Here is an 18,857-nt window from a genome sequence, read left to right on the forward strand (position 1 = left end):
ATGTCTCAGGGGCGGGCGACGCGGGCGGGCGACGCCCTGACAGGGACAGATGCTTGGCTACGCCGCCCACTTCCAGGCCGTGTGCCAGCTCTGCCCGCGGCCCAACCTGCCACCAACACCCCCCCACCCGCCCGCCCGCCCTGCCACGGCCCGTTTGGAGGTGTCGGCGTGGGAGACGCCCATGCGAGATTTATGACGGATGGAATTCCAGGACGCGGAGCGAACACGGCACCAGGGCCCCGAGACAAAGAGAGCATATTAACAGCAAAATTCAATAACAGGAGTTGACTTCTGAATAACCTCTGACAGTATTTGGATAATAAAACACTTGATTTACACACCGCTCATTTTTTCCCCCTCATACGTGCATCACACGTAGGGCTTATCTACTATGTGTTTGTTTACTTAAATGTGAGAGGCAGGTTATTATTTTGCTGGGCGTCACTTTTTTTCTTTTTTTTTATTGTGTTAAAATTACCACAAAAGCCATTTCCTGGGAGACCGCCCAAGCGTGTCTGCACCGAGGCAGCCCATGTCACCATGCCAAAGAGTCTATAAAAAATCCCCCATTCAGTCACTGTCTTATTCAGCCTGGTGATCTGGCAGGCGTTAGCAGCTAGCGCACACCGCAAGAATCGAATCAAATCCCGCTGAGAATTAACATTACCACAGGTGCTAAATCTCACATACCTCCCCTACCCACACACTCACACACACACGCAACACACACTGCTCGGTTCTATCTGCACCCAGCAGTGAGGGTGAAGGAGAGATAATATTTCTATACATCCGTCACCAGCAGCTGACTACATTTAGGCTCTCTGACCTCCCCTCTCTGATGGATTGTTTAGGGTCTGGCACGAGCAGATAGTTCTACACAGAGTACTTATCGGGCTCCTGAGAGGAGGGGGCGGGGGGGGGGGGGTGGTGGCATTAATCAAATCACATGTCACTCAGTATGGAGGAGGGAAGGGCCCGCCTCTCCACTGGTGGCATTTCCATAGGAAACGTGGGCGGAGCTTTATAGCGCGCTCATCCCGGTGACAACTTCACCCCTGGCCTGTCCAACGGTGGCTCCCTGCAGCAACATGTGCACTGTGTTTACGCCACTGACAACTGTGAGAGCTAGTTCTGTGCTAATTTCTTTCTTTCTATTTTTTTTGCATTGTGTTGTATTGTGAACGGTTGAATAGTGGGCTTTGTGTATGAATATGAGTGTGTCCATGTGTGCATGTATGAGAGGGAAAGAGAGAGGCCCAACGCATGCGGTTGCATGACATGAATACACTTTTTTTCAAGGGGGAGAGAAAAGGCTTGACATGGCTTTATTGAATTGTGTTTTCTCTTGGATTCATAACATGTCTGTGCAGAGTGCAACATAATTTCCTTTTGTCACCATTTCCCTGTGAAGTGGGGGGTCTATCTATCTGTGTGTGTGTGTGTGCCTGTGCATGTGTGTGCATGTGTACATATATATATATATATATATATATATATATATATATATATGTGTGTGTGTGTGTGTGTGTGTGTGTGTGTGTGTGTTGTTTCTCCCTTCACAGGCCATTACAAAAATGACAAATCAAAGTGAGTGGGAGGAATGGAGCAGTAAGCAAGGCAACACACGCCACTGCACACGCCTTCACTTCCTCACACTCATTTCTCAGTGGCATCTGAACAAAAACACCTTTCCCCTCTCTCCCCCCCTCTCCCCTTCTCTCCTCTCCTCCTCTTCGTCCTCCTCCTCCTCCTCATCACCTCTGTGCCCATGCCCGCTTCCTCTCGTGAAAAGCATCTGCGCTCCCATTCTCAGTCGAGACCATCCGATGTGCTTCAAATCCATCCATCAAGACCACAAAAAAAAACACACACCCCTCAGATGAGATCTCAGCTCCCCCCCTCTTTTTCTCTGCTGAAGTGTTTGTCTTGCCTTCCGTGTCGATTCGGTGAGATTGGACTGGGTGGGGCGAGGGGGCCGGGGGCGCAGGGGCGCGCGGGCTTTTCCCTGCTGTCTGGGCTAATATGAGGACGGCCACTGAACTGACACGGCTGGGAGTCCCACCTCTGCATGGCCTCCTGCTGAGGAGCAGCGCTTGGGCTTCACTTGGGCTCCCACGGACAGCGCACGGCTCTGTGTGGCGGCGCTGAGAGCACAGACTGCTCAAACTGCAGACTGCAGGGACTTTACTCAGACTAAAGACTTTGGAGGGGCACGGAGGGGGGAGCCAGACGTAGAGCCACAGCTGCTGTAGAAGAGCAAGTTAATGTGATGGTGGATAGAATACAGTATAATGACATTCATAAACACAAATAATACCAAATACTTGCACATTTCACTTAAAGCGACACTAAAGCACTTTTCCTCTGCCGCACGCACTTTATTTATTTATCCAGCAAATAACGATGTCAGATTTGTAGTTTCTTATGTCTCATTCCATCGAACTACAGATCTGCTACCCGATCTGGTAAAGTCACATAGTGCGGTTAGCCGATAGAGGGCCGTGAAGTGAATGCAGAATTGCCATTTACCCTGTTACGAGTTGATGAACCACTGACATGATTTTGGAAACATTATTTTAAGGTACAAAAGACTCTGTTGCTTTAAAACATATATTTCTCATCTCAAGTGTCAAATCAGTGTCTGTATTGTAACTCATGAGAATATTTGTTCTATGTTCTATCAGGTAAATCCAATTGCAGTATCACCATGAGTAATGATTCACTTCAATGGTATTGGGTATGCTATAAATGATCAATTACTATGTAATAAGCACTCAAAATACTTGAACATCAAATGTTTGTAAACTTGAAATCTCCCCTTTCCATTACCATTACATGACTGCAATGACACCACAAACAGTGACTACCACTATCAATTTGTGATCCCACTCATAATACAAGGGTCTGTTTGATTTCCTTTTGCCCAGACAGTTGAGGAAGTTTGAGAACTCTGTATAAAGCACTGTATAATTCAATGTGACTTAATTGTTGGAAAGCCACTATCCTGCCACTTGAAATATACCAGATGCTAGTTGGATCTCTGTGATAATGATCAAGGTAAACAATCATTAAAATGCACAGAAGGCCTCTGAAAATGCACTGGCATATGCTTTTCCTGAACAGCACATAAACAGTAAACAAGGGACTTTGTTTTTCATGCAAGGCAACTCTGGGATGGAGAAAAGACAAATAAAGCAAACTTGAACAAATATTTAAGAGAGATATTATTTTTCAAAGAGATCCGAACGATGTATGCGCACATGTGTGGGGGGTCTAATCCTTTAATGGCCAGTAAATCAAATCTCCTAACCGCTTCAAATTTCTTAGGGTTTAATAATTGATTGTGGAGGCTGTTGGTTTACCCCAGAGATTAATTTCTGTATGGGTTTAGAGGTAGAGGAAAAAAATATAATAAAGGTAACAGAATCATGTGGGATCCAAAGAATATAAACACCCACCACCTGCAAGCTATTCACATGAAGACAAGCATAGGCCGCCAAAGCTCCAAGGACTCAGAAACAGATCCCCACGGGTTCCATAATCAGTGTGAATTTATATCGCAATACCGCAGCAGCACAGCTCTACAGTACACCATTATGACAGATGAAGGACATGACCAGAAAAAAAAAACCCTCCGATATAGAAATTGTCCAAACAAAATCGGAACATTTAGCTGTAGGAGAGGCCGACATGGTGGACATTCCTGTGAAATATTAATAGCCTCGACTACATTGGTAATGTTCTCCGGGGGGCTCCCCAATTTTCAGTTAAGTCCTAAATGAATTCAATTTATCTGATTTCTTTAATTGAACCAATTTACCGCGCTTTACGGTCTTAAGCAGATGGTAATTTAAAGAGCCCCTATAAACCACGTCGGGGCTGAGCCACAGAGGGCTTGTGTAAGACATGCGGGCTCCAGATGGGGCACAATCAGCGAGCGGACGCGCCCGGGTCCCTCATCAGAGGCGGCGAAGAAGCGGCGAGCTGATTGAACGTGGCAGGGCTCATCACGGAGCGAGCGTTTAAGCTCTCCTGAAACAGGTGACACACCGGTGGAAATATGCTAATCGCCCACAGCATGTGTTCTGTTACTTTGTCTCTTTTGGTATGCCATAATGGGTGTTTTGTTTGTTTCGTTTTGTTTTGTTTTCTTAATACTCGACCACTACCTTTGCTTGCCAAGTTTGTGTATTTTAAGTGCAATGAAAAAAAGTATGAAGGTCGGTGGAAGACAAACTAAATCAGGCAGAGTTTTTCTCTCTCTTTTTTCTTGAAGCTTTTTGACCATGGAGTTATGCAAGAGGGCATGTGTGATCAGCACAAGAATATTAAAGAGCTTTTTTTTTCTGCCGAAGCAAAAAAAGTGCAGCAATTAAAGTGTGCCTGGTCTTTACGGCTGCCCTGGCACGACCATAAAGGGATCTTCCTGTCTCTGCCCAGCAGTTCTGCTCTGCGGCCGCATCCTCACCTGCGATGATGAATTTCACACGGCCGCCCAAGTCAAAGGAGAGAGGTCCTCTGGAGAGTCTGCCCTGACTTCTCTAGCCTGCTGCTCAGAATACAACAATTGGCTTGGCACCATCATTCTTTATTCAGGTGCTGTGATGTTATGTACCTCTCCTTCAGCCTGTTATATTTTTTCTAAAATCTAAGTCAGAGGTGTAGTGTCTTTGGGTGTATAATTTATCAGCCTACTAATCCTAGTTTCTAAATAACAACATGTTGGCAAGATTTAGAACTTGAAGACCCTGGGCTCTATCTTGGCTATCTGCATGGTCAGTGGCGACAATCTTACATTTAGGGGTTCAGTTCAGTCCACATTCGGGGTGGTTTTGTTATCAAATGTCGGGCGCATTGTTCAAAAAGGTTGTCTGTTTCTTAATCAGTCATATGGGTGTGTTTCACATCCTTTAAATCAATGAGAGTAACATCTGTCATTCCCTTTAACAGCAAGCAGCTCAACTTCAAACAGCGCAATGGTATTTTGCCAGTCAGTGGTGCATTTAAAGGAATCTGCTTATAAGACTGTATAGATCCCAGAGATTCCACTGAACCTTGCTTTACTGATACCCGTTTGTGACTGCATGCATTCTGCACTATTATTTTAACTCAATGCATGGCAGAGTGAAACTATCATCACCGTGGTCTATTATGCAAAATAGTTCTACACAGTTATTTACTTTCACTATATTGATTGTCAAACCTGATAAAAGCAACCCTTACCTCAATCATGTTTGAATGACTGAATGAAAATCCTAAGTAGGCCTATTTTCATCCTGCAGAGATGTTTGGAACTGCTCAAGGGCTGCCTACTGTACATCTCATGACAGGGTGTCTTCAGCTGTGCTAGACCAGGTTTTTCTTGGTCAGTGGCATCATGATTTTTAGAGGGTGTAAGAGGGTGTCATTTTCTGGATCAAAGCATGGCTCTGACATCAAGTTGCGAAAAGATATTTCTTCTATAGCGTCAACTCGCAAGGATTATGAAAGCAACTGAACAGCATCTGCTACCATCATGGCAACGCGGAAGACGCGGAGGTATGTGAAACCAGAGGTGTGCACTTGATGGCATGTTGAAACATTTTTCTGACGCAACTAAAGCCTCTTGCAGCCCATAGGGTTCTAGGTTTAATATCCTAGCACAAAGCATAACTGCACGTCAAGGACAACACAGAATCATGTCTTACCTAACAGCGGGAATTTGTGGGCATTTTGTAACAATGAAATGGAGGTTACATCATTATTTTTCTTTCACTTACCTCTGTGGAGGAGAAAAGAAAAAAAAAACTACATTTACATTTGATCACAAGGACTTTTCAAGAAGGAAAGCTGTCTCACATAATGGTTTGCTTTTAGGCCCCTTAGATCATGTATGCCCTAAGGTAGAAATCTCAGTATGAGGTTCAACCTGTGAAGACCTGACACAAATCTGGATGCTCGGTCTGCTAAGACTCAGCTGTGGTGTGCCTTATTGTGTTGAGTCTGCTCTTACACAGAAGTCACAGAAATGTTAAATCAGATTAATTAGATGAATTTCCATTTTACATACCGCACCAAAATCCTTGCCACACATATCTACTTAAATAGCCCAAAAACACACTGCACAGTTTAAATAATTCACTAAGTTCAATAATTCACTAACAACTGATAATAGGAAGAAATAGGTTAATATGAGTAATGGAAATTAAATTACCAAGATAATTAGCATATCATTAACAATTCCAGTTACTGCTAGCCATCACCACCAGTATGGGGAGAGTTGATGAATTGCCTTAGGAAATCACAATACTTACTACTAATTGCTGCTCATCTTTCCCAAAGAGCCAACATAACATCGCTATGGTGCAGTAATTGATTCTCATCTCTATTCACAGGCTCTTCTGCACAAACCTGATAAACTCACACATTCACGCTAACCCACGAGGCTGCTCTGGGAACACACCATTTTGTTCATGTTGAACGTACCCACAAAGGCCAGGCATCCAGTTCATCTTTTCACAGAGGAGAAGTGGAGCCACAGCTGCATCACTGCAGTAGTCTTGGTGATTGGAGGGAGAGGCGTACTGGACTCTCTCTTGTCCCATCTGTAAACACACATTATGTCCTCTGATGACCAGTTGTGGGGGTCAGAGTAGTTGTTTTCCGGCTACTTGGAAACAATTTGAACAGAAATAATCACACAAGTAGTCTACTGATTACTGAAAGTTCAAGATCGCTGCCAAGAGGCTGTAGAGGCAAATTACAGTACTTCCTGTTTGCCAGAGATTGTTTGCTCTGTTCTCTATCAGTATTAAGACAGTTTTAGAATACGACCGCTAACACATCTGATGTAGCCAATTCTATTAGTGGAACCTTGCAGTAAACTAATGCTTCAGTTACACACGTGTTGTAGCCTCCCTGACAGAGTGGTCTTGGCTCCCATTGACTATGGGAAAATATCAATACAGCAAACTTCATTTATCGTGTAATCAATACTGCTCCAGTCAGCGCATTTTCAAAAAACACTTTTACTGCCGTATCAAAAAGCTGGAACAAAGTTAATTAAGATTTGACCAACTAGCCTATTCGCTAAAACATCTAGTCCAATGTAAATTAAATACTCAGGTGTATCTTTTGAATTCAGTGAAGAATCAATACATTTAATGTAAAAGCATATTAAAGTAATGAAAACTCAGTTTTTGTGCCGAATGTGTATTTTTTCAATCATCTGAACAATTTCCAATTACAGATATGGGGGTCGTTGATTTCCCCTGAGAAGAGGGCGTCGATTAGGAATCATATGAACTGGAAGAATTTCATATTGGCAATTTTATTAAAAGCCTTGTTGCACTATAGGTGACATTTTGATGAGTATATTTTATAGATGATCCTTCTCTGTCGCACCAAAATGTCAGGAAACCTGAACATCAAAAGTTTAAGACCACAGGGTATCTTGCTAGTGAAGTTGTGTTTGCCAGCAGCCTATATATCAAATCTGTGTAAATGCAAATCCGTGTCACGCAAAGAGTCAGGAGAATCTAGTTCCGTTATCATAATACAGCTGAATACCTCATTCATAGTAGGACTGTTGTGGAAATCAGTAGTATTTCTTTTCAAATAGCTTTTAATGCACTGTCTTTGGATATCTCTTAACCCCTAATGGTACCTTACTTCTGGAAACCAGACTTGGGAGGGAAAAAAAACGATAAAGAAAGAAAACAAGTACTTCCCTTAGGGACAAATGCAGTGTCATTTGGTTGAGAATCCCCCTCCTTCTTGATTAAATCCCACAGATGCATCGTACATGTTAGCTGGCCACAGTGACCCTGTTCAGAGGAAGAAAAATGTTCATTGGAGCACCACCTTGAACTGCCTCAAATCACTTCCCAAGTAGCTCATCTCTGAGCAGAACCCTTAATTGGGGGTGACAACGGAGTCAAGGCCTGATGGCGGCTTCACTGATAAGTGCCGCTGATGCACGTCTTTTGAGGATCAGAGAGTGGATGACATTTGCTACGTGCCGTCTTTCGCACGCGCGTGTGTGTGACACAAACCCATCAAATGACATTCACTTGATTTTCACGCATGGTGAATTTGTGAATGGTGTACAATTATACACATGGACAAACAGACACTCAGGAATAACATACCCACACACACACACCCACACACACACACACACACACACACACACACACACACACACACACACACACACACACACACACACAAATACCAATCAGCTATTATCATCATTACCACAATGAGGTCATTTAACTGTGTCAGTGGGTGTGGGTGGAATATCTGAAATTACATTTCCAAACTTATTCTAATCACCAGACTAGCAAATGAATAAAGCCAGTTTAAGTATACATGGTGTGTAAACATGTGTAATCAATACTGATGGACATTGGAAACATCTTACAGTATACCAGTGTTCCATCTTCATAGATTTGGGTTTCAGGTTTTTAACTCTACACCTGTATTACATTTACTCGTTTTAACTCCAAATAATATATTTGAGTCCAGGTAAGTGTTCAGGTTTTTTTCCCCTTTTTATAATGGGCCAATTAAGTTGAGATTTAGCAGGGCTCAGTTCAGATGATATCTACTGGATGCTATCTACTGATCGTCCATCAGATGTCTGATTGGTAAGAGAGACCCCCCGAGTGCTGTGAGACCCCAAAAGAGCCAAGCAGACATAGCAATCAAGCTCTGGATCATGATGAAGGGAAGAGAACATTGCTTTGTTTCTCAGTCCGTCTCTATTGGCTGTGTCTCCCCTCACACATCTGGTGACTTTGACAGGAATATCATTTCCTCTGTGACATCTGTGTCAGGTGATGTGACAACAGTATGAATAAGTGTCGGGGGAACCTATCAGGCGTCAAGGCCATTTTTTTTGTCACATAGCAGATGAGGCAGATCATGTTTGCCATCTAATCTGGAGTTTAGTTTTTTTTATGTTGTTTTGTCAGGGCTTATTACTACCTCATATTTTTATCACATTAAATATCACATATTCTTTTATGTTTTCTTCCAGTTATTGACATTACACGGCTCAGTTGTCAGCTCCAAAAATACAGGCAAAACAAAGCTTCAAACAACTGTGCATCCGTTCATTGAGCAGGTACAATTTAGCAGCAGGTTTGATGCATCAACGTTACCAAATGACAACAATAGAAGCGGACTCCTCCGGACTCCTCCTCTGACCACCTTAACACATTCACACTTACAGATAAGTATAGACACAAACACACACGCACACAGACACACACACACACACACACACACACACACACGCACACACACACGCGCACACACACACACACACACACACACACACACACACACACACACACACACACACACACACACACGCATCTAGTATAAACACATGGCCACTCACAGATAAGTATAGACACATACAAGCGCACACACACATACAGAGAGAGGGGGGGTGGACTTGAGAAAGTATGTGACTTTATTGCTGTCTAATTCATCTGAAAGAATGTATTTATGGTGCATTAAAGTTTGAATAGTCACATGCTTAATGAATTTATGATCAATGCACATAAATGTTACAGGAAAACACATTAGAAACATTAGAAAATATGACAGCATGTGCGTCCAAAGAGCTGTGCCTCTGGTAACAGCCCATGGCTCTGAGCCCAGAGGGAGCCACGTTGTTGATAAGAGCAAGCAACCGAGTTCCCCTGGTCTAGCTAGACCGAGTCTGACATGGGGGAAGACTTTGGCTTTCTTATATCCACTGATCAGAACTTCATCAAAGGCAACCAAATCCCCCGTCCAAGACGGGATTCAAAGCAGATCAACTCCGACTGACTTCACAAGGGCAATCCTAAAGGGAGGCTCAAGCCAGACAGCAGAAAATGTGGCCCTTTTAGAATGCACTCGACCAAGCCTCACGACACCCATGCAGACACTGTGACTTAAGCCAAAATAAACAATCATTTGTTTATGAGGGGATATTGATATTATATTATTGTTGACAACAGCATACATTTGGCCATCTTCTCTGTTCTTGATATGAAATGAAGCCTCTAATGTATTTGTGCTTTAGATCCACATGCTATTCCGTCTTTTCTGATTCTTTGAAGTCGAGACATAGTTTCTGTTTCTAGTCCACAGGAGTTGTGATTTGATTCTACACTCATCACAAGAAAAACACAATTCTGGGGCAAGTGCTACAAGACTATTGTGTCAAGGTACAAGATTGCTCATGTTCACCGAAACACTAAATCCTAGAGAATGCCTTCTAAAAGAAAAATAATAAAATGTCGTAAAGTCGAATGAATGAAAAAATGTCACTGTCGACGTCACCAAGTCACACAGACAGACATGCAGACAGACACACACGCACACACACACACACACACACACACACACACACACACACACACACACACACACACACACACACACACACACACACACAATCTGTTACCATTTGTCACCTCTTGGATGACACATAACATTGATTGCTGCCTAGTCCTTTTCACCACAACATCTTTGCAGGGAAGGGTTGGGGTAAAAGACAGAAAGGTTGCCCTTTGAATCATCCCTGTAGTTCCAGGGGAGTCTCAGTTGAACATGCAGCAGGTCTATAACAGTCATGCCACAGCCCTATTTCTTGTCACCTAATCAATGGAGAACAAGCTGTGTCTGCTTAATAAAATGAGGAGTTCTGCAACCGTCTTTCAGCGCTCGGTGCTCTGTGCAGACATTTGGTCTTTTGTATGCACACCTCTGCAATGTGACCTCTCAATATACAGGACAGCTCTCCTCGCACACTGTGTGTTTGAGTCATCAGTGCCACTGTGTTTGGGGCTCCTGGCTGTGAGGGAGGTCGATGGCTTCAAGAAACTGCTTTTAGAGGCAAACAAAGCTCCTGTAAGAACGTTATAGCTTCATCTCCTGTTGGTTTCGGGAGGGGGCAATGGCCAGTTTATCTATTATGTTGGTCTTTTGAGTGACAGCAGTGTCAATTTCCATCGAACCTCACCTTTCAGGACATTCTGTAAAAGGCACGGTGGTGGCTTAAGACATCAATGGCTTTGTTGTTTGTAATCTACAAAGAGATCACTAATTGAACTGAACATGGGACGTCTCCTCCTCTGAAGCTCTCCTCATAGAGAACAAGTCAAGTCTGGGATAGCGGCAGATAGCATTGAACTGTTGAGATCTTACAAGGTTTCCACTCATCTTGAGCACCAGACAGAAACATATAGATTTAGACTGTATGAGGACATGTTTCCCCTCTGAAAAAGTCCAAAATAAATTAATAAAAATCACAGGCCTCACATTTAAAGATATGAGTGCTTTGAAAGTTTCTTGCACAGAAGCCCTTCAAACCAACAGCAGAGATAAGTAAGCCAATAAAAGTGATGTCTGATCACTGGGAGCTGTTCTCTGCTGTTTTAAAGCATTTTAAAGTTGTGTGTGCTTCAGGATACGATCATCCCCTTGCACTCAAGCGTTACACATTCTCAGAGACTTCTGGAATCTAATTTGTGAGTCGGCGCACAACTCAGTCAGATGAATGATGCTTATGAACCATGACCCCTGTCCTCAATGCCATATCATTCAAATGTCCTTCAGATGTCCTTGGAGATGCATGTGAAGGCCACCCTATATGAAGATATACAAAGAAAATATGAATACCGGTATGACAGAGAAGGTTCTTATAAGAGACACATACATGTGATAATAACAAATCTGTTTTGCTACAGGCCATCTGTCTAAATGTCATATACTGTAAAAGTGTATGTGTGTGTCTGTTGATGCACTTTTTTTTAAATCCTACAAATCTATCCCTTTAATGAGAGTTGTGCGTTGAAACATGATACCGAGTGTGAGCGTTTGTCTCAGAGCTGATCTCGACCTGCCCCCTGCACTCCGAAATCTGCCGCTAGCTTGCCAATGCTAAAACAGGTTTTCAGGCAGTCACTTCAGAAAGTTTTCCGTTTGCCGCCATCTCGTATTTAGTCACGTGACTGATTCGTGACTAGTTCACGTAATAGTTATAATTCCGCTTCGGCTCGTCACGTGACTAAATTCAAGACGTGAACTAGTCACGAATCAGTCACGTGACTAAATTCAATATGACGGCGAATGGAAGACTTTCTGAAGTGACTGCCTGAATAAACAGTCATGTAAGTAAACCACCAGTGCTTTTTCAAAGTTCTCGATGTCTCGTTTTAAATGTCAGGCATTATTGCCCTCAGAAGTCTACCAATAAAGTGTGGAGCTACTTTGCTACTAAAGTGTGGAGCTACTTTGAGCCTCATAAATGGTGTAAAGCAGTGATTTATTTGCATGGATAAGCCGATGCCGAGCCACTGCCATTGAAAACCTGTTTTAGCATTGGCAAGCTAGCGGCAGATTTCGGAGTGCAGGGGGCAGGTCAAGATCAGCTCTGAGACAAACAGTCACACTCGGTATCATGTCACACTTTAAGTCAATATCACACCGGAATTCTCCTTTAATGTCAGGCACTTCATTTTAACATCATTGCATCCCATACAAAATGTGAGGTCATATTCTCTCTCTCTCTCTCTCTCTCTCTCTCTCTCTCTCTCTCTCTCTCTCTCTCTCTCTCTCTCTCTCTCTCTCTCCTACTAGTTCAGTGATTAACAAAACACTCCTCAAAAGCCAGCATGGTCCAGGTGATAAGACAGGGAAGGATGGAGTGCTTAATAAGATGGTGCTGATTAGAAAACATGAATAATGAACTTTGTCGATAATGTAGACAACTAAAAGGCTACCTCTCCACAGCTGCAACACCCCTGCAGGCCGTTGAAATCACAGAGAATCACACACACACACACCTGCGCACACCTACAGTAAACACACCACCCCACCCCCACACGCATGCCTACAGAGCACACGCACACACACACACACACACACACACACACACACACACACACACACACAGTACGTCTTGTACGCTCTTGTTTTCCTCACCAATGCTCTCAAGGACACAACACAATTTCATTCTGAGGAGCAAAAAGATAATTTCCCTTCCTTTTTAATCAGTGCTCTCTGGAAATAAAATAATTCATTATAAATGCATCTCTATTACAGTAACACATCCACAGGCATCTGAGGGGACTCAATTATATGCAGTGGGAATCTTGTTACTTGGTCACTCCACACAACTTTAGCTTTAAAGGACTAGATTTATGACACACAAAAATACTAATCATTAGCTGTGTATAATATTCCAAGTTTTATGTCACAATAACAATATCAACCCTGCGATTTATGTTTGCTAATGCAGAATACACCCATGATGATAAATCAATAACCATGACAAACAGATGTCTAATATTTCAATAAAACACTTCAAGGTGGGTCAAATTAAAAATGGACTGAAATCATTGCCTGTGGGAGTGTCCTTGTGTAATGGAGGTGTCTACCTCCTCGGTAACGAACATAGTTATGCATAGCATGACCACACATTTGATGCCTTCGATGTTTAAAGAGATTGCGCAATTACACATTTGCAAGGTGCTACACAAGATGGCCCTCTAATTTAGCAGTTGGCTGAAAGTGTTGTCAAGGGTAAAAAAGGGACAGACACATTAAAGTGCCTAAGTGCCACATTAGACTCCACAGCGCTTGCGTCAAACAGCCCAACTATAAATACACACCCAGTGATGGCAGTGCACCAGTCGCTGGTTGTCTTCTAGTAATTCAGTGTCTTTTAAGCTTAATGAGGCTACAGAGAGAGAGAGAAAATGTGCAGGCCCTTAATAAGAGGATATGCTCCATCCCCCGAGACATGCTTTTGTGAGTAAGTTGGCATCAGAACGTGTATTCTGAACATGCGGGGAAGTACTTTACATACATAAATGTATGTGTGTGCTGGTTGTGCCAATAAGTGTGTGTATGTGTGTGTGTGTGTGTGTGTGTGTGTGTGTGTGTGTGTGTGTGTGTGTGTGCGCGCGCTCGTGTATGAGTGTGTGTGTATGTGTGTGTGTGTCTCTTACTTTCTCCTTCACTTGAACTTCATTGCAACTCAGGATCTCCTTCCTGGGGAGACCTACGCATAAAATTTAATGGGGGATAAAGCGCAGGAGCGATAAAGAGGATTTATTTAGGGGGCCCATGATAAATAAGGTCCCTAATGATGTGCCTGTCATTATTTATGTGGAGCAGGGCGCAGACAGGCAGCGCTGAGGACAGCCCGGGCCTTGTCTTGTCACCACTCTGTCGGAACCTGTGAGAGGCCTGATTGATCAGTTCCCTCAGTGCACTTTGTCTCCGATTGGACATAATGGCCTGAGGGGGTTGGAGGGAGGAGAGGGGTGGAGGGGGAAGGTGGAGCACAGATTGATAGCCAACAGGCGGGTCCTCCCTAGGTGTAAATCAGGACACGAGGAGGGTCGAGTGTGGAGGTGGAGATGGAGGTGTGGGGGCGGTGGGGGGGGGGGGGGGTTAAGGTTGTGGAAGAGGAGCGGCGCGTTGTCTAGTCAAGGACCCGTGAGCAAGGCTCTGTCCTTCCCTCTCTCTCGGCTCTTCCCTACAAAACAGTCTTCGTTTACAACATTTCTCACCTCGCCGGCTCAGGAAGTGGAGTCTAACGCTGCCACACAAGTGCCAGACCGGCTGACTGTCTCAGCAGCAGGACACCGCCTGCATGAGTCACCCGTCTCCGTAGCAGCAGGTGATGCTACAAGACATCACCACCCTTTTGCTGGGCTTCCACTCATTACGCTGGCCGTGTTATTGTGAGCGTGAGCGTGCACGTTAACGTCATCGTTGTAGTAGAAGTGTTCACCTGTACAACGGTGCATTTCCACTTCACAGAGACTAAATAGATGGGGCTTTGAGAGAAGGGTATAACAGACACTGACGTCCGAATAAGGCTGGGGGAAAATCTTTGATAAAGGGGAGCCTCTAAGAAGCAAGTTTTAAGATCGAAAGCCGTATCAGTCAAACACAATTAGATTACCGAATTACCATGACTCCAGAAATGAAAGGGGAGAAATATATATGGAAATAAAAAAACATTATTTCTTCCTCTTCTCTTAAATGGGCAATAAATACATGAGCTTTGTTATTAGTTTCAGAAAGAGACGAGTGGATGCAGTGAGAAGAAAACTGATTACATATTCATTCTCATCTCGGAGGAAAGATTTATACAGCAATATTTCCCCCGTCACATATGGTGTTCTGTGAGCCTCAGCAGAAAATAAAACATAATGGTGGCAGACTCCGGGTTTGAAGAAAAGCTCATTCTGGGCCTGGCTTTGAAACAGTGATGTTTGCAAAGCATGGCTGGACAGCTCCTCTTCCTGAATGGCGATGCCTGTTCCATTACGGAGCGATAAAGACACATCTTAGACCGAGTGATCCTAATCAAACAGTTATTACTGAACTGCGACTAGAGTTTTGTTTGAGGGCACTTCTCCCTGATTCTCTCCTGATTCATTGAATCAAAGTCTGTAGCAGTCGGAAAACAGAGGACCACTAATGTCGATTCCTCACTCATTTTAATTCCTATTTAAGTTTTATTGTGAGGGTCATTTTCAGCTCCCAGGAGGTACAAACACATTGTCTTTGGGCGTCTGCCTATTACAACCACAATGTTTAGTTTTTTGAATAAATGGTTCGCGTTATGTTGCAATTACTATAATAAATTACTATTTAGTATTACTTTCTGAGAAAACAGCTATTTTGCAAAAGGAAAGTGTCACTTTCGAAGCATTCCACTGGAGTGGGGAAATCTTATATAATTATAAACAGAGTGGAGACAGATTATACTGTAAATCAGGTTTGCTAGTTGTGATTTAACATTGTAGCATTTACAGGAGGGAGGCCTTAAGAACGGTGACAGATTTGGTGAGAGGACCTGTGAAATGCAGAAACGCCCTTAAAGACTTGACCATGAAAGAAGAGTGATAAGAGTGACATTTCCTTGACACTCATTTAGGGTTTGTTTAGCTTATTGCAAAGTTTTTGCATACCAAAGGAGAGATAAGCTGCTATGCTTTTGAACAGGCCATAAAGCCATCTGTTCAATATGGGAAGCACACACTCACACACACACACACACACACACACACACACACACACACACACACACACACACACACACACACACACACACACACACACACACACACACACACACACACACACACACACACACACACACACACACACACACACACACACACACTTGTCCTTCTTTCCCCCTAACCTCATCATAGGCATCTGCTGTAGAATCTGTCCCATAACACCCAATCAAATTAAGCCATATGAAAAATAAAACAATTTTGCAGGCAAAGGAAAAAGGCAGTCATTTCATTCACTGGACTGTGAGATCCTTTTCTCTTCAAATCAGTTGGGGAGGAGTGCATAATACTGAAGCACACTGTGTATCTACCTCTACCCATACTAAAATCTCATCCAAAGAAATGTCAAATGGTTATTCCCTCTCTCTTTCTCTCTTTCTCTCTCTCTCTCCTGGTCTGGTGTTTGTGGGATCACATGCAGGTTGAGGCCGAGGGCTGACAGTAAACCAGTAAGACTATGTCTCAATAACCCTACAAGCCAACGCCCCCAGTTGCCAGCCAGTTGTGTAGCCTGGGAGCCACACTGTATAACAAGAATGGTCATTATAGTGAAGGCATATCAAACATGAATACACCCCCCCCCCCCCCCCCCTTTCCCCTCTCTCTCTCTCTTGCTCTGCCTCAGACACATGCAAGCATGCAGATACACCTCATTTCCATATGGATGATGCTGTATCCATGGGGGCATTTTTATTTAATTGAACTCTCTTTGCCTTCTCTGGGAGACGAGCAGCCAGACACATTTGACGACTCTCTTATCTACAGAGTGGCATTCCGTGCAGGCGCGGGCAGACTGAGGGGGTCTGGTCTGCTGTCATGCGAGGGCTCCACGCGGGGAGAGCGCTCCCTTTCTTGCGTCTCCGCTCTCTTTCCTTACTGATCCCTTTTCTAATGCTGGTTAATGAGGCGCTGCGCGTGACTCACCACACACAGAGTCATTTAAATGCAAATGACAAATAGGACAAGTTTGGGTGCAAACAATATCAGTGTTTTTTCTTTCGGGTGGCTCTTTTAAAAAGCCAGCCCCACTTCTGCCTTCACTAACGCACAAGAGAGGCTGAGTCATGGTAATTGTGGGATTATGTCGGAGTCAAGTAGAAGTGAGAGAGCGTTTGTGTTTTCTTTTGTGATCAACTTTTTATTGATTTAAAAGAAAAACATGGGGTTGGGGAAAGTAATTGTGTGTGTGTGTGTCTCTGTGTGTGTGTGTGTATGTGTGTGTGTGTGTGTGTGTGTGTGTGTGTGTATGTTGGGGTGGTGGTGGGGGCTAGCAGAAAGGCGGGTTACAAACAGCATTTCTAAACAGAATCTGATTTGCCATTATCATGCCGAGAACAAATGCATATTTGATTAGCACAATGCAATGGATCTGATTGAGTTAGCTGGTTGGGATTTTCATTAAAGGGAGCAGATATTGATCTCACAAGTTATGGCGGGAGCAGCATTGTGCAACAGACAGCGACTGAATCATCAACTGTCAGCTGATCTTCAGCAGTCATTATCATACACTGACTGCCCACTTCACTCACTGCAGTCTAGAGCCGCCAAGTGATCATGAACATAGAGAGAGCGAGAGCGTACCCAAGAGACTCATCAACACATAAAACTGCCCCGCAACATAAAAACTGCCCCGCGACATAAGAACTGCCCCGCATCCTCAGGCCAAACCTGAAGCACCTGACCAGAGGTGTGTGACAGACATAGCTCGGTGGCGTGACTGACTGGCCATCAGAAATGCCCCGGCAGCACCAATGTCACGGGGTGATGGGCGTCAGCTCCCCCAACGCACCATCACGGCAGGTGGTCTGCTGGACCTCTCCATCAGCCGTGAGACGGGCCCTTGCGGCGGGGTCGGAGGTCGCGGCCCGGCTGTGATTGTAAACCAGCCGCGGGTCTGAGCCGTCTGTTTACCGTGAGTCATTTGGCTGCAGCCGCCACACACGCACGCAGTTTAAAGGTGATGAAATGGCTGCCACTCAAGTCATCACGGGTCACGCAAACCCCCCCACCACAGGCCAGCATGTGCGTCAGAGTGGGACAGAGACCCATGTGGGATAGAGAGACTAGATGGCATAAGAGACAGAGAAAGAGGAAAAGAGAGAAATCAGAGGGAGAGAAATGAGAGAGCAACAGAGACTAGATGGTATACTAGAGGGAGAGAGAAAGAGAGAGAAAGAGAGAGAGAGCAACAGAGGCTATGGTTGACTAGAGGGAGAGAGAAAAAGAGAGAGCAGCAGAGACTAGATGGTAGACTAGAGAGAGAGAGAGAATGAGAGAGCAACAGAGACCAGACGGACTAGAGACTAGAGGGAGAGAGTGAGGAGGCGGTAAGAGAAATGAAGGAGCTCACAAGAGAGATGAGGCTAGACTAGGGAGAGAGATGGAGGGGGGAGAAGGAAAGACTACAAAGAAATTAGAGAGTGATTGAGAGGAGAGAGAGAGAGAGAGAGATGTCTTTACTTATTGTATGCTATAGTTCTCTGACAAAAGACAAATGAAGGACAGACTACAACAGTGTGCCTCAGGTGTGAGTTCTTGCACACACTCCTCAACACATGAATAGAAGAGAGATAAACCCCCTCATCACCAGCTTGGGTCCAATCTGTCCATTACCACTAAACTGACTAGCAGTGCACACATTGAGATTGAGAAGGACATTGAGGTGTCACACCTGCCTTTCAGCACCTCTCCGGAGGCTGTGTGTGTTATTTCATCTGTATTCACGGCACAGTCGTTCCTGCCGTGCTGTGGAGCTGCAGCACATTCTTT

The sequence above is a fragment of the Sardina pilchardus genome, chromosome 9 (assembly GCF_963854185.1).
Source record: "Sardina pilchardus chromosome 9, fSarPil1.1, whole genome shotgun sequence".
In the NCBI taxonomy this organism is placed as follows: Eukaryota; Metazoa; Chordata; class Actinopteri; order Clupeiformes; family Clupeidae; genus Sardina; species Sardina pilchardus.